Here is a 12,099-nt window from a genome sequence, read left to right as displayed (position 1 = left end):
TTCCCATCGTCCAAGGCCCTTAAAACAAGATTACAAACATCACGCAACACTTTCACTCACTTTTCCCATCGTCCAAGGCCCTTAAAACAAGATTACAAACATCACGCAACACTTTCACTCACTTTTCCCATCGTCCAAGGCCCTTAAAACAAGATTACAAACATCACGCAACACTTTCACTCACTTTTCCCATCGTCCAAGGCCCTTAAAACAAGATTACAAACATCACGCAACACTTTCACTCACTTTTCCCATCGTCCAAGGCCCTTAAAACAAGATTACAAACATCACGCAACACTTTCACTCACTTTTCCCATCGTCCAAGGCCCTTAAAACAAGATTACAAACATCACGCAACACTTTCACTCACTTTTCACATGCAGTAAGTGCTTGTATTTCTGAGTCATATGCACCACGCAAGGCCCTTAAAACCAGATTACAAACATCACAAAAATCCGTACCCACATTCAGCACCGCTCTTAAAGAGCACCTGCGGGAGGCTGCAATTCCCCCACCACCTCCTCTCTCCCACCCACCCACCCACCCCCTCCTAATGTACAGTCCCCTCCCCATCATATGTATATACTCTGTCAGGATCTAGGGGTAACAGTACTGTATATTTGAATACCGTTTGTCACAAATATATCAGTACTAAATACCTATATGTCCCTATGCCATAAATGTCATGTATGTTGTGTATGTCATAAATGTCTATATGAATTGAAAATGGGGGACCCTGATGGAAACAAGACAAACGTCTTTCTCAGGTCTGCATCCCCTTAACAATTGTGTGTATTGAGCCGTACTGTATTGTACCCATTCTGCAATCTGTTAAATAAAGTTTTCATTCATTCATTCATTCATTCATTCATTCATTCATTCATTCATTCATTCATTCATTCATTCATTCATTCATTCATTCATTCATTCCCTCGTTGCAAGGAAGGCGACGCACATGCGATGGCGGATCACGTGGATCACTGCTATGCCAGGTACTTCATTTGGCGACTAGATTTCAGAAGGCTAATTGTAACCATATGTATATTTCTCTCCCACCCCGCCCCGCCCCCATCATGCGTATATATAATATACTCTGTCAGGATCTATGGGTAACAGTACTGTATATTTGCATATCGTATATGTCACAAATGTAACAGTACTAAATACGCGTATGTCATGTATGTCCCTATGCCATCAATGTCATAAATGTCACTATGAATTGAAAACGCGGGACCCTGATGTAAACAAGACAAAAGTCTTTCTCTGGTCTGCATCCCCTTAACAATTGTATGTATTGCGCCGTACTGTATTGTACCCATTCTGCAATCTGTTAAATAAAGTTTTCATTCATTCATTGAACGCATATAATGCTAAAAAAAATTCCTACTAAAACAGATATTTGTGATGAAGTGGATTCCCAAGCTGTTTCGGTTCTGCTCTGATCAGAACCTGTTTGCTTAGTACTCTGCGTTGTGATTCAATACCTTTAAAGCTCATGGGAATCACTTCTGTTCAAACTGACTGAGCAGGCAGAAGGAATTAGGAGGAAAGGTAGTTTAACAGTTGTTTAATCAAAGTTTAAGAGTGTATACAAATTACAATAAGAAAATGCTATAGTTGTTGATCACGAACACTATGCCGTAAGTGATTACAACCAGACTAATATTACAGTATAAAGAATGATAGTTGATAAGTTGTTGCTGGTCTTTGTTGTTGATAACAAAGAGTTGGTTTTCCCTCCAAAAAGTCCTTTTGTTCTCGTTGCCTGCTTTAGATGGGTGAGATGGTAGGTGAGGTCCTGTCCTTGTGGTGTGGTTGGTTCTGAGTTCCTCTCCTCCCATCACACCCCATTCTTATAGCCCAAAGCCCAGTGTCTCGGAGTTGATGACATCATCACATTATTGCCCCAATCACAAGCCTGCTAAGCTGGTATTTGAAAATAGGGGTTTGGCTTATAGGCCAAACCCTCTTCACATTTCTGCAAACGGAGGCTGTATCAGCAATCTACCTTAATCAAAGTTTAAACATTGCATCATTTTCATTTCCTTATATCTATTTTTGAATTACAATTGCCCACATAAACACAGATATATTTCTTTATCACTAAGTCTACTGACTTTCAGACAAATATCTAACAAATCTAATCATTTTGTTAGCTTAATAGAATACATTTCAATACATAGAACAATCAATTAATCATATTGAACATAAATGAAAATAGCACAGACACATTAACTAATTGTAGACATTTAAGTATGACCAAACCTAATTATATTTTAACTTACTTCAATGACTTAATTCAAGATTATAAGTACAATATACCGGGATTTCAATAGTGATCTTCTGTGTGTGTGTGTGTGTGGATGTGTATTTGAAAATGTGTGTGTGTGTGAGTGTGTGTGTGTCTGTGTGTGTGACTATGTGTGTGTGTGTGTGTGTGTGTTTATGTGTGTGTATGTGAGTGACTATGTGTGTGTGTCTATGTGTGTGTGTGTATTTGAAAATGTGTGTGTGTGAGTGTGTGTGTGTGTGTGAATGTGTGTGTGAATGTGTGTGTGACAGGAAACTCCAGCGAGATAACATGTCTACGTGACCTTTTGTCTTTGGCAGACCAGTTGGCTCTTTGATGTCTCCTAAAGGAGACATGTTTCTCTAGAATTTCCTGCCCTTTGTTCTGACCCACCCCCTAAAGGGAAGTGAGTCTTACCCCAGCTGCCACTATGTGCAAATGCCCTCCTGGGGTGACAATGGCAATCAGTCTATGTAAACACACACACACAATCTACAAGCGGCACGGTGGTGTAGTGGTTAACACTGTCGCCTCACAGCAAGAAGGTCCAGGGTTCGAATCCCGCTTGGGGACCAGGTTTCCATGATGCCAGTTACCCAGGTGGGGTATCTCCCAGGCCTTTCTGTGTGGAGTTTGCATGTTCTCCCCGTGCTCGCAAGGGTTTCCCCCCCCGATAAGATAAACCCAATGGAAAAACATGCACAACAACAAGATCGCTAACGCTGTGGCGTCCTTGACGAAGACGGACAGGAGCACTTGGATTGGTCCCCTGGCGCGGCTCACGTGGCGCCTGTCTGCTCCCGGCTGCCCTTGGGGGGGAAGGACGACGGGATGGGTTAATCGCAGATACGCATTGTATGCATGGTTCGCATGTGTGCCAAATGGTGACCTCGGAGCAGGTCCTAAATTATTATTATTATTATTATTTATGAATTATTGTTTTGAGGGTCAAGTATTTCCACACATTAGTTAATCATGATATATATGTTTGGATTTTACAATAGTCCCCACTTGGATAGTTTACCTATCCTTAATATGTCAAACATAGATATCAATCTCTACACACTACTATCTAGATAACACTTAAGACATTTTAAATCATATTAGAATAACATATATATGGTTTGCCACACTCAGATCCTAAAATTCAAATTAGCCATTTCAGTTTTTGTGATCATGTGCACAGTCTTTAATAACTTGTTCTCGTACCAAGATCAATGGAGCATTTGAGGAGGGGGGTCCATGTTTTCTAGATTTGACCCTGCCTCCTCTTTATTGCTCAAAGCTGGTGCAATATCACGACTGCTGGGTGCAACTCAGAAAGCAAATTGCCTTTCTAATACACCCCATCTTCTGTCAAGCACATCTTGACTCGTGTTGACCTCTCTTAGGGGGTAGAGCCCCCTGCTGTATCTTCTATTGCTGTCACAGCGGTGGGGAGGTCGTCGCTTGCTGCTCGACCCTCGTTGACCCTCGGATTAGTGGAAGAGGTTTGTTTCTCCTCCCCTCCGCCTGGTCGTCGATAGGGGCGATAGCAGCTCCCCCCCTCGCTTGTTGACCCCCTGGTCAATAGTTGAGGCCTTGCTTCTGTTGACAGCCGGAGTTGTTGCTGTCTCCTCGTTGGTTGTCTGTCGTTCCCCTCTGAAGCCTCAAGACTCGGTCACTGCGTTGGCCAAGACTCTCCCGACCCGAGAGGTAGGCGTCTCCTGGTTCTCCGCAGTGTTGTGGTTCCCATTGGAACCGCTGGGTAGACACTAGCCAGTGTCCTCTCCCATCCGTATCCTGCAGTGAATACATCGCTTCGGGGGACAGTGGGGATCACTTCTACCACAACAATTGATTGAGAATCCATAATTTTCCTCCCTCAGACTCTCTTTACTGGTCTGAGCTTTGACAACTTTCTTTTCCAAATCATTCATCTATATATTTCATGGCTTCTAGATCATTAAATTTCAAAATTCTGAAAAATTCACATAGCTCTCATTATATTATGCTGTCAAAACAGTATAATCCTCCACCTCTCGATGTGGAATACACATTCAAACATCGTTACCGTCTTCCTCTGGTTTTGGACAGCTGCACCCCGGGCCGGACGGTCAGTACTGACACCCATTCTCCCAGTAACCTGTGTGTATGGCAACAAAATCACAGTCCGCCTTAAACACACATCTTCCACATCACAAGCCAATTACCAATTGCACATGGTCACACCCTACACAAGACTAATTTGGCCAATAGCGACCAAATCTATTGAGCTTCATTAATGTACAGAGAATCATGCTCCCCAACACTATCACCAACCACGACACACCCCCAGCCCCTAAAACTGGGTATTCAATGGGCGGAGAACAAAAATCCATAACTAGCTCATGTTCCTTCACTTTGTTCCCAGTCCATCTTACAGACATATACTACCCCGTCCTGATGTGTCGAGATCACTCCCAGCTTGCCAGGTACCCTAAGAAAAAACACACAGAAAGAAAGAAAACAGAAAACAAAACACAAAGAAAACGCTGCCAAACCAATAAATGAAAAATAAACCAAACTTGTGCTTTAACTAAGAAACAAAAAGGGAAATCAAATGAATAAACAAAATGTACGCTCCCGGCCTAAGTCAGGAATTGCTCGTAACACACTAGAAAAGAGAAGTAAAAATAAAAGTAAATAAACACCTATCCTATTGCTCATAACTGTTAATATGCTTCTATCAATACTATAAAATACTAGAAACAACTATGAGTCTTTTCAATTTCTTAATCATGCAGTCCACCTCTTGATCAATCCGAATGTTGACCGAGCATGGATAATTTACTGATCACTAGCTGCCGCAGTGTCACATCATCACACTGTCTAATATTGATTAACTGTTTAACATAATTTGATCCTCTTGTTAGTCTGATTAGTTCATGCATTTGTCAGTCACCCATACTTCCGTTTTTAGTAACTTTCATTCATAACCTAATCACCTAACACCTCTATTTATTTTTTATTCTAATCTAATTAGGAGCATATTTTATCATTCAATATATCCCACCTCTACCCTAGTCAGTTGCATATATTTTTATTCTGCCGGTGGCCTCTGCAGACATGACCTTTGAATATGACCTTTCACACCACAGCCCCAACAACACTGGCGGTCTCCCCCGGGTTGTGAGACCCGGTGGGTCAGCCACCACCTCCTGTGACCGGATGACCCTGGGGTCATCGGGCCCAGAACATGTCCTGGTGGTATGCCATCATCGCCATGGTTCCCTGGAGCCTGTTCGGAGGAGAAAGCCACGTACCTATTTGGTCCAGTCACAGTTCCTTGAGAGGGGCCCGCGGTTGGGAGGGGCCCGCCACCTGTTTCTGTACAAACACGCCCTGTTGGGGATAGATGGTCCTGCTCTGCACAGTTCCGAGAAATGTGTCCGAGGGTCCCACACGTCCAACAGTGCACCTGCCGCACACGGTAGCCAATCGGATTCCTGCCTCTGCCTACACCTTTTCCTCGTGGTTGCCACCTCGTGGGTGGTCTTATTGGGGTTTGTTGTTGTTCCGGCACGGGACCCCCTTGTGGCCCCAACTGGGCCCGTCTCTGGCCATCTGGTTCTCCAGAGGGAGAGGGAGAGAGGCGATTGGAACCTGTCTCCCCTCCGGGCTGTGTGGACTGGAGTAGGCCTTGGAGATAGTCCACTACCCGTCTAGCCTCGGCTAGCTGTTCTTCGAGAGGGAGGCACGTCTGTAACTGGCAGTCATCTGCAACGGACACTTCAGCGTGGATTGACTCGGGTAATACAGCTGTCTCTGGGTCGCTTGCTGCAACGACTCCCTGTGGCGGAGTAAAAGACATTATTTCCAGTCCCTCCGTCTCACTGGACACTAGAGGGGAGTCGATCAAATTCCAGTCAATCAAGTCAACGTCCAATTCGGTCAATGTAATGTCTGCAGAGGTTATCGGCATTATCTTGATTTGGGTACGCATTCTACACCGGCCTCCTTTAACTACAAGGTTCTGTAATGGCCTGAATATCTTTGGCCATCTTTTCGTCACTTTTATTGTGACATCTCCAGTCGTTGAAATAGACAGATTGTCTACCCTTCCTATGGTCAGTGCATCTAACCCTCCGGTTGCTCCTAACTGTGTATTTTCCATTCTCACCTTACCTCAAACACTCGTAACGTCACCGTTTGGAAAGCAAGTTTCTCTGTATTCAAACTATTTTTACCAAACTTGAGTTAATTTCACTCACACTTCTATATTGGTGTAAACAGGAATTGATAATCTCGGTCTTGTGATACTATACCCCCTGACTGTCAACAGTCTCTTTGATTTCCCTGTTGGGGTTCGGAATTGTCAGCGCTGGCCATCCGTCCTGGAGCAGCTGTAAAGAGAGAAGCAAAAAATACACTTAATTATCAGTGACATTTGCCATTCACAATCCATCATTTGTCTTTAAGCATGGAATGTCGGGCATCTCCTATACTAAGATCACTTGAGAGCATTTGTGCAATTTTCGTTTTTGATTTATCAATGACACAGCCTTAATCTTTTTTCCAGTTGTCTCCATTGGAAACCCAGACTCTCAATCCTGTTGTCCTGATCCTCCTTAACACCACTTCGGGGAACTCATTTTGCACCAGCTGTTCCCTTCTGTTGGTCAATCAGAAATTCGTTATTTACAGCCTATCATTTCTAAACATCTGTATCGGACATGGTAATTTAGGTGAATAATTCTCACTTTTACTCTAATCGTTCTTTGCAAATGACTATGTGTATGTGTAACTATATTTATTTCTGTCCGTGAAAGCCTAGTATGCATTTCGCTCATATTACATTATACATATCAGTAACATACATATTTTCCATTCACAATCTCTCACACAGTTATTATATATCCCCCGTAACACCTAACCCTTTAGGTGTTAAAATAACGCGCTCCTCACGGGAACAGAAATCAATTTCCAGTGCCTTATGTCACTGAAGTCCCCGTGCATTTAGAACAGTGCCACACAACCCGTTCATAACCACAGGCGGCGACACCATCCCCATATTGAAAACCCTGCCGACCAATGAGATTCCACTGGCCAACTCGTCCTGTGGCCCACGGCATCACCCCCAGTTTGCAACCTGGAACGCGAAACCCCGGGCCCCCTACTCAAGGATATTCAAAGTTCATTCCACTCACAACCACTGCCACACACATACAGCACCTCTGACACACCACCGTAACCAGTCACCCAAATACTCACACACAATATAATTCGACGCGCGTAGTGTGGCAGCGAGCCTTTGACGAGTAGCGCACCCCCGTTAATGCGCGGTGGCAGACAGCGAGCCCACCCCCGCCACGACGTTTAGCAGTCCCCGTACCCCTGGTAAAATGAAAACTGTGCGCAGTGTGGCAGCGAGCACCGACGAGTCACACACAGCGCACAAAGCGTGGAGGCAGACAGTGAGCCACGACGAACTGTCTACCCACACCCCCATTGCAGGCGCAGCCGAGTAGAGTAATTATGCTCCGACTTACGGCCCACCAACATGAACTGACACGGAGCCCCAGCCGGGGCCCGTCCAAATGTAAGGAAAGAAGTACGAGCGCCTTGTCGAACAAAGCGTAGCGCCAACGCCAGACAATACCACTGCCAGCACTAGAAATTCCCTAAAAATAACAATAAAACTGAATATGGAACAACAACATACGCATAATAAGTCCCAAACTCAGCCTACCGCCTTTGAAACCTTACAGTAAACAGCAATAAACAATATACCTAGCACTACACCTGCGTTTGAAACCCATAAAAAAAAACTCTATATACAGGCCCCAAACTAGGAGAGAAAGAGAAAGCGTTTTGGGGGGGGGGGGGGGAACTATGGCAGAGAGGCGGTGTTGGAATGAGGGGAGTGAGCGAGAAGGGGGGGGTCAGAGAGAGAGAGAGAGAGGGAGGGAGGGGGAAAGAGGGGAGGTGAGAGGGAGAGGGAGAGAGGTGAAGGGGGGAGGGAGGGAGGAGGGTGAGAGAAGGAAAGAGGGAGAGGGGGGGGGTGAAAGAGAGAGAGAGAGAGGGAGAGGAGGGGAAGAGGGGGGGAGGTGAGAGGGAGAGGGAGAGAGGGGGGAGGTGAAGGGGAGAGGGAGGGAGGAGGGTGAGAGAAGGAAGGAAAGAGAGGGGGGGTGAAAGAGAGAGAGGGAGAGGGAAAGAGGGGGGGAGGTGAGAGGGAGAGGGAGAGAGGTGAGAGGGAGAGGGAGGGAGGAGGGTGAGAGAAGGAAAGAAAGAGAGGGGGGGGGTGAAAGAGAAAGAGAGAGAGAGGGAGGGAGGGGGAAAGAGGGGAGGTGAGAGGGAGAGGGAGAGAGGTGAAGGGGGGAGGGAGGGAGGAGGGTGAGAGAAGGAAAGAGGGAGAGGGGGGGGGTGAAAGAGAGAGAGAGAGAGGGAGAGGAGGGGAAGAGGGGGGGAGGTGAGAGGGAGAGGGAGAGAGGTGAAGGGGAGAGGGAGGGAGGAGGGTGAGAGAAGGAAGGAAAGAGAGGGGGGGGTGAAAGAGAGAGAGGGAGAGGGAAAGAGGGGGGGAGGTGAGAGGGAGAGGGAGAGAGGTGAGAGGGAGAGGGAGGGAGGAGGGTGAGAGAAGGAAAGAAAGAGAGGGGGGGGGTGAAAGAGAAAGAGAGAGAGAGGGAGGGAGGGGGAAAGAGGGGAGGTGAGAGGGAGAGGGAGAGAGGTGAAGGGGGGAGGGAGGGAGGAGGGTGAGAGAAGGAAAGAGGGAGAGGGGGGGGGTGAAAGAGAGAGAGAGAGAGGGAGAGGAGGGGAAGAGGGGGGAGGTGAGAGGGAGAGGGAGAGAGGGGGGAGGTGAAGGGGAGAGGGAGGGAGGAGGGTGAGAGAAGGAAGGAAAGAGAGGGGGGGGTGAAAGAGAGAGAGGGAAAGAGGGGGGGAGGTGAGAGGGAGAGGGAGAGAGGTGAGAGGGAGAGGGAGGGAGGAGGGTGAGAGAAGGAAAGAAAGAGAGGGGGGGGTGAAAGAGAAAGAGAGAGAGAGGGAGGGGAGGTGAGAGGGAGAGAGAGAGAGAGAAAGAGAAAGAGAGAGAGAGAGAGAGAAAGAGAGAGAGAGAAAGAGAGAGAGAGAGAGAGAGAGAGAAAGAGAGAGAGAGAGAGAGAGAGAGAGAGAGAAAGAAAGAGAGAGAGAGAAAGAGAGGGGGAGAAAGAGAAGAGAGGGGGAGAGAGAGTGTACAATGAAAGCGTTCTGTGAGCAGAATCCAAACATATTCATCCTGTCCACTACTGCCCCCTACTGTATTCCCAAACAAACTCCACCTTCCCCTTAACAATGGACGCTCGCCACCCCTACCAAGATGGACGCTCGGTACCCTCCCAAGATGGACGCTCGGTGCCCCTACCAAAATGGACGCGCGGCGCCCCTGCTTAAGATGGACGCCCCCTCGCGAGACATCCCGCGAGCCCCGTCATGCCATGACGTCAGCACAGTTAGCTTAGCATATTAGCTTCGTTAGCTCCAACCTAGCGCGCGTAAGCCGTCAGACCGCGCACCCTTATGACGTCACATCCGGCGACCGCTTTAGCCGTTTAGCGCGGCTAGGTAGCATTAGCTTAGCTTCTCCCATGATCCCATAAAAACGCTTCCCAACGACCCGTTCCGCCGCGCGGGCCGTCCCCTCGCAACGTTAATATAATACCACATACCCCACAACAGAATCCTATTTCCCTCAAAACGCCAGTGTAGTGATCTAAATAGGAATATAAAACATAATAGCAAACCATTAGTTTGACCCCTCCGTCGTCATTTCCGGCGAGCTTAGAACGACTTCCGGGTCCCCGTCTAGATTATCCCAACCACATTAAACATTACACATCTATTTTATCCGCCACGAATATGAAAACATTTAAGTGCCTTACATATCCCCGTAATCTCAAGACACTATCGATCGACCTTATACATTTGAATTACGTCTACTTTTCCCCCCGTATCCTCCGGTGCCTCAGAGGCTAATACAGCAGCTAACCGCTGCTGCGTTCGACGGGCCTCGGAAAACCGGCGTTACTATTAAACTTCCCCACGGCCAATCGGTGACTTAAATTACATAATAACACAACTATACTCTCACACGTCCCACCAATCACTCCTAACCATAAACATTCGCCAACCATACATTCATACACGCTTCCTAACACAATTAAAAAGTACACAATTAAAAAATACAAAATCAGCATTCACGCACATTACCGTCCCTCGAACGCCGCACAGCGGCGCGACCGGTAAACCTTTCATTAAGTACTATTTCTGTTACAGCCTAACGCCGTCTAATTTCAACACGCCCGCCCGTGCCCAAGGTTTAAACCAGACCTACTTGTGCTAACTCTCTACTTTAGAAAATACTACGCAACGGCGTGCTTCAGCCTCTACTTACAACATAGACATACAACGCACGGTGTTTACCTTGGTCTTAACTCTGAGCACGAATCTAAGACATGTTCCTGTTCCCTTACTTGTTCCGACCGGCAACGGCGCTCCGTTCATAGTGCTAACATTTTACATTAAAATATACTACGCACGGTGTTTACAGAGCCGCCCTCCCCAGCCAGAACATTCAATTTAATTTTCCCTTACATCATGATTACATGAGGTTAAATTCTTAGTTTCTTTCCCCAACCCCATGTTGTTCGAACTGAGCAGCCCATTCTTCTTCAACACTCACCTCTCTCACAGGAACGAAGCTCACGCAGTTGTGTCCTCTGTCGTCCACCGATGAGGTTGATGAGTGAAGGGAAAAAAAATCTCGTCCAGGGCCGCCACTTGTTCACGGGTCATGGCACCAAAATGAAGTGGATTCCCAAGCTGTTTCGGTTCTGCTCTGATCAGAACCTGTTTGCTTAGTACTCTGCGTTGTGATTCAATACCTTTAAAGCTCATGGGAATCACTTCTGTTCAAACTGACTGAGCAGGCAGAAGGAATTAGGAGGAAAGGTAGTTTAACAGTTGTTTAATCAAAGTTTAAGAGTGTATACAAATTACAATAAGAAAATGCTATAGTTGTTGATCACGAACACTATGCCGTAAGTGATTACAACCAGACTAATATTACAGTATAAAGAATGATAGTTGATAAGTTGTTGCTGGTCTTTGTTGTTGATAACAAAGAGTTGGTTTTCCCTCCAAAAAGTCCTTTTGTTCTCGTTGCCTGCTTTAGATGGGTGAGATGGTAGGTGAGGTCCTGTCCTTGTGGTGTGGTTGGTTCTGAGTTCCTCTCCTCCCATCACACCCCATTCTTATAGCCCAAAGCCCTGTGTCTCGGAGTTGATGACATCATCACATTATTGCCCCAATCACAAGCCTGCTAAGCTGGTATTTGAAAATAGGGGTTTGGCTTATAGGCCAAACCCTCTTCACATTTCTGCAAACGGAGGCTGTATCAGCAATCTACCTTAATCAAAGTTTAAACATTGCATCATTTTCATTTCCTTATATCTATTTTTGAATTACAATTGCCCACATAAACACAGATATATTTCTTTATCACTAAGTCTACTGACTTTCAGACAAATATCTAACAAATCTAATCATTTTGTTAGCTTAATAGAATACATTTCAATACATAGAACAATCAATTAATCATATTGAACATAAATGAAAATAGCACAGACACATTAACTAATTGTAGACATTTAAGTATGACCAAACCTAATTATATTTTAACTTACTTCAATGACTTAATTCAAGATTATAAGTACAATATACCGGGATTTCAATAGTGATCTTCTGTGTGTGTGTGTGTGTGGATGTGTATTTGAAAATGTGTGTGTGTGTGAGTGTGTGTGTGTCTGTGTGTGTGACTA

The sequence above is a fragment of the Notolepis coatsorum genome (genome assembly GCF_963971535.1).
Source record: "Notolepis coatsorum genome assembly, contig: SCAFFOLD_264, whole genome shotgun sequence".
Classification (NCBI taxonomy): domain Eukaryota; kingdom Metazoa; phylum Chordata; class Actinopteri; order Aulopiformes; family Paralepididae; genus Notolepis; species Notolepis coatsorum.
This window is presented reverse-complemented; position numbering follows the sequence as displayed.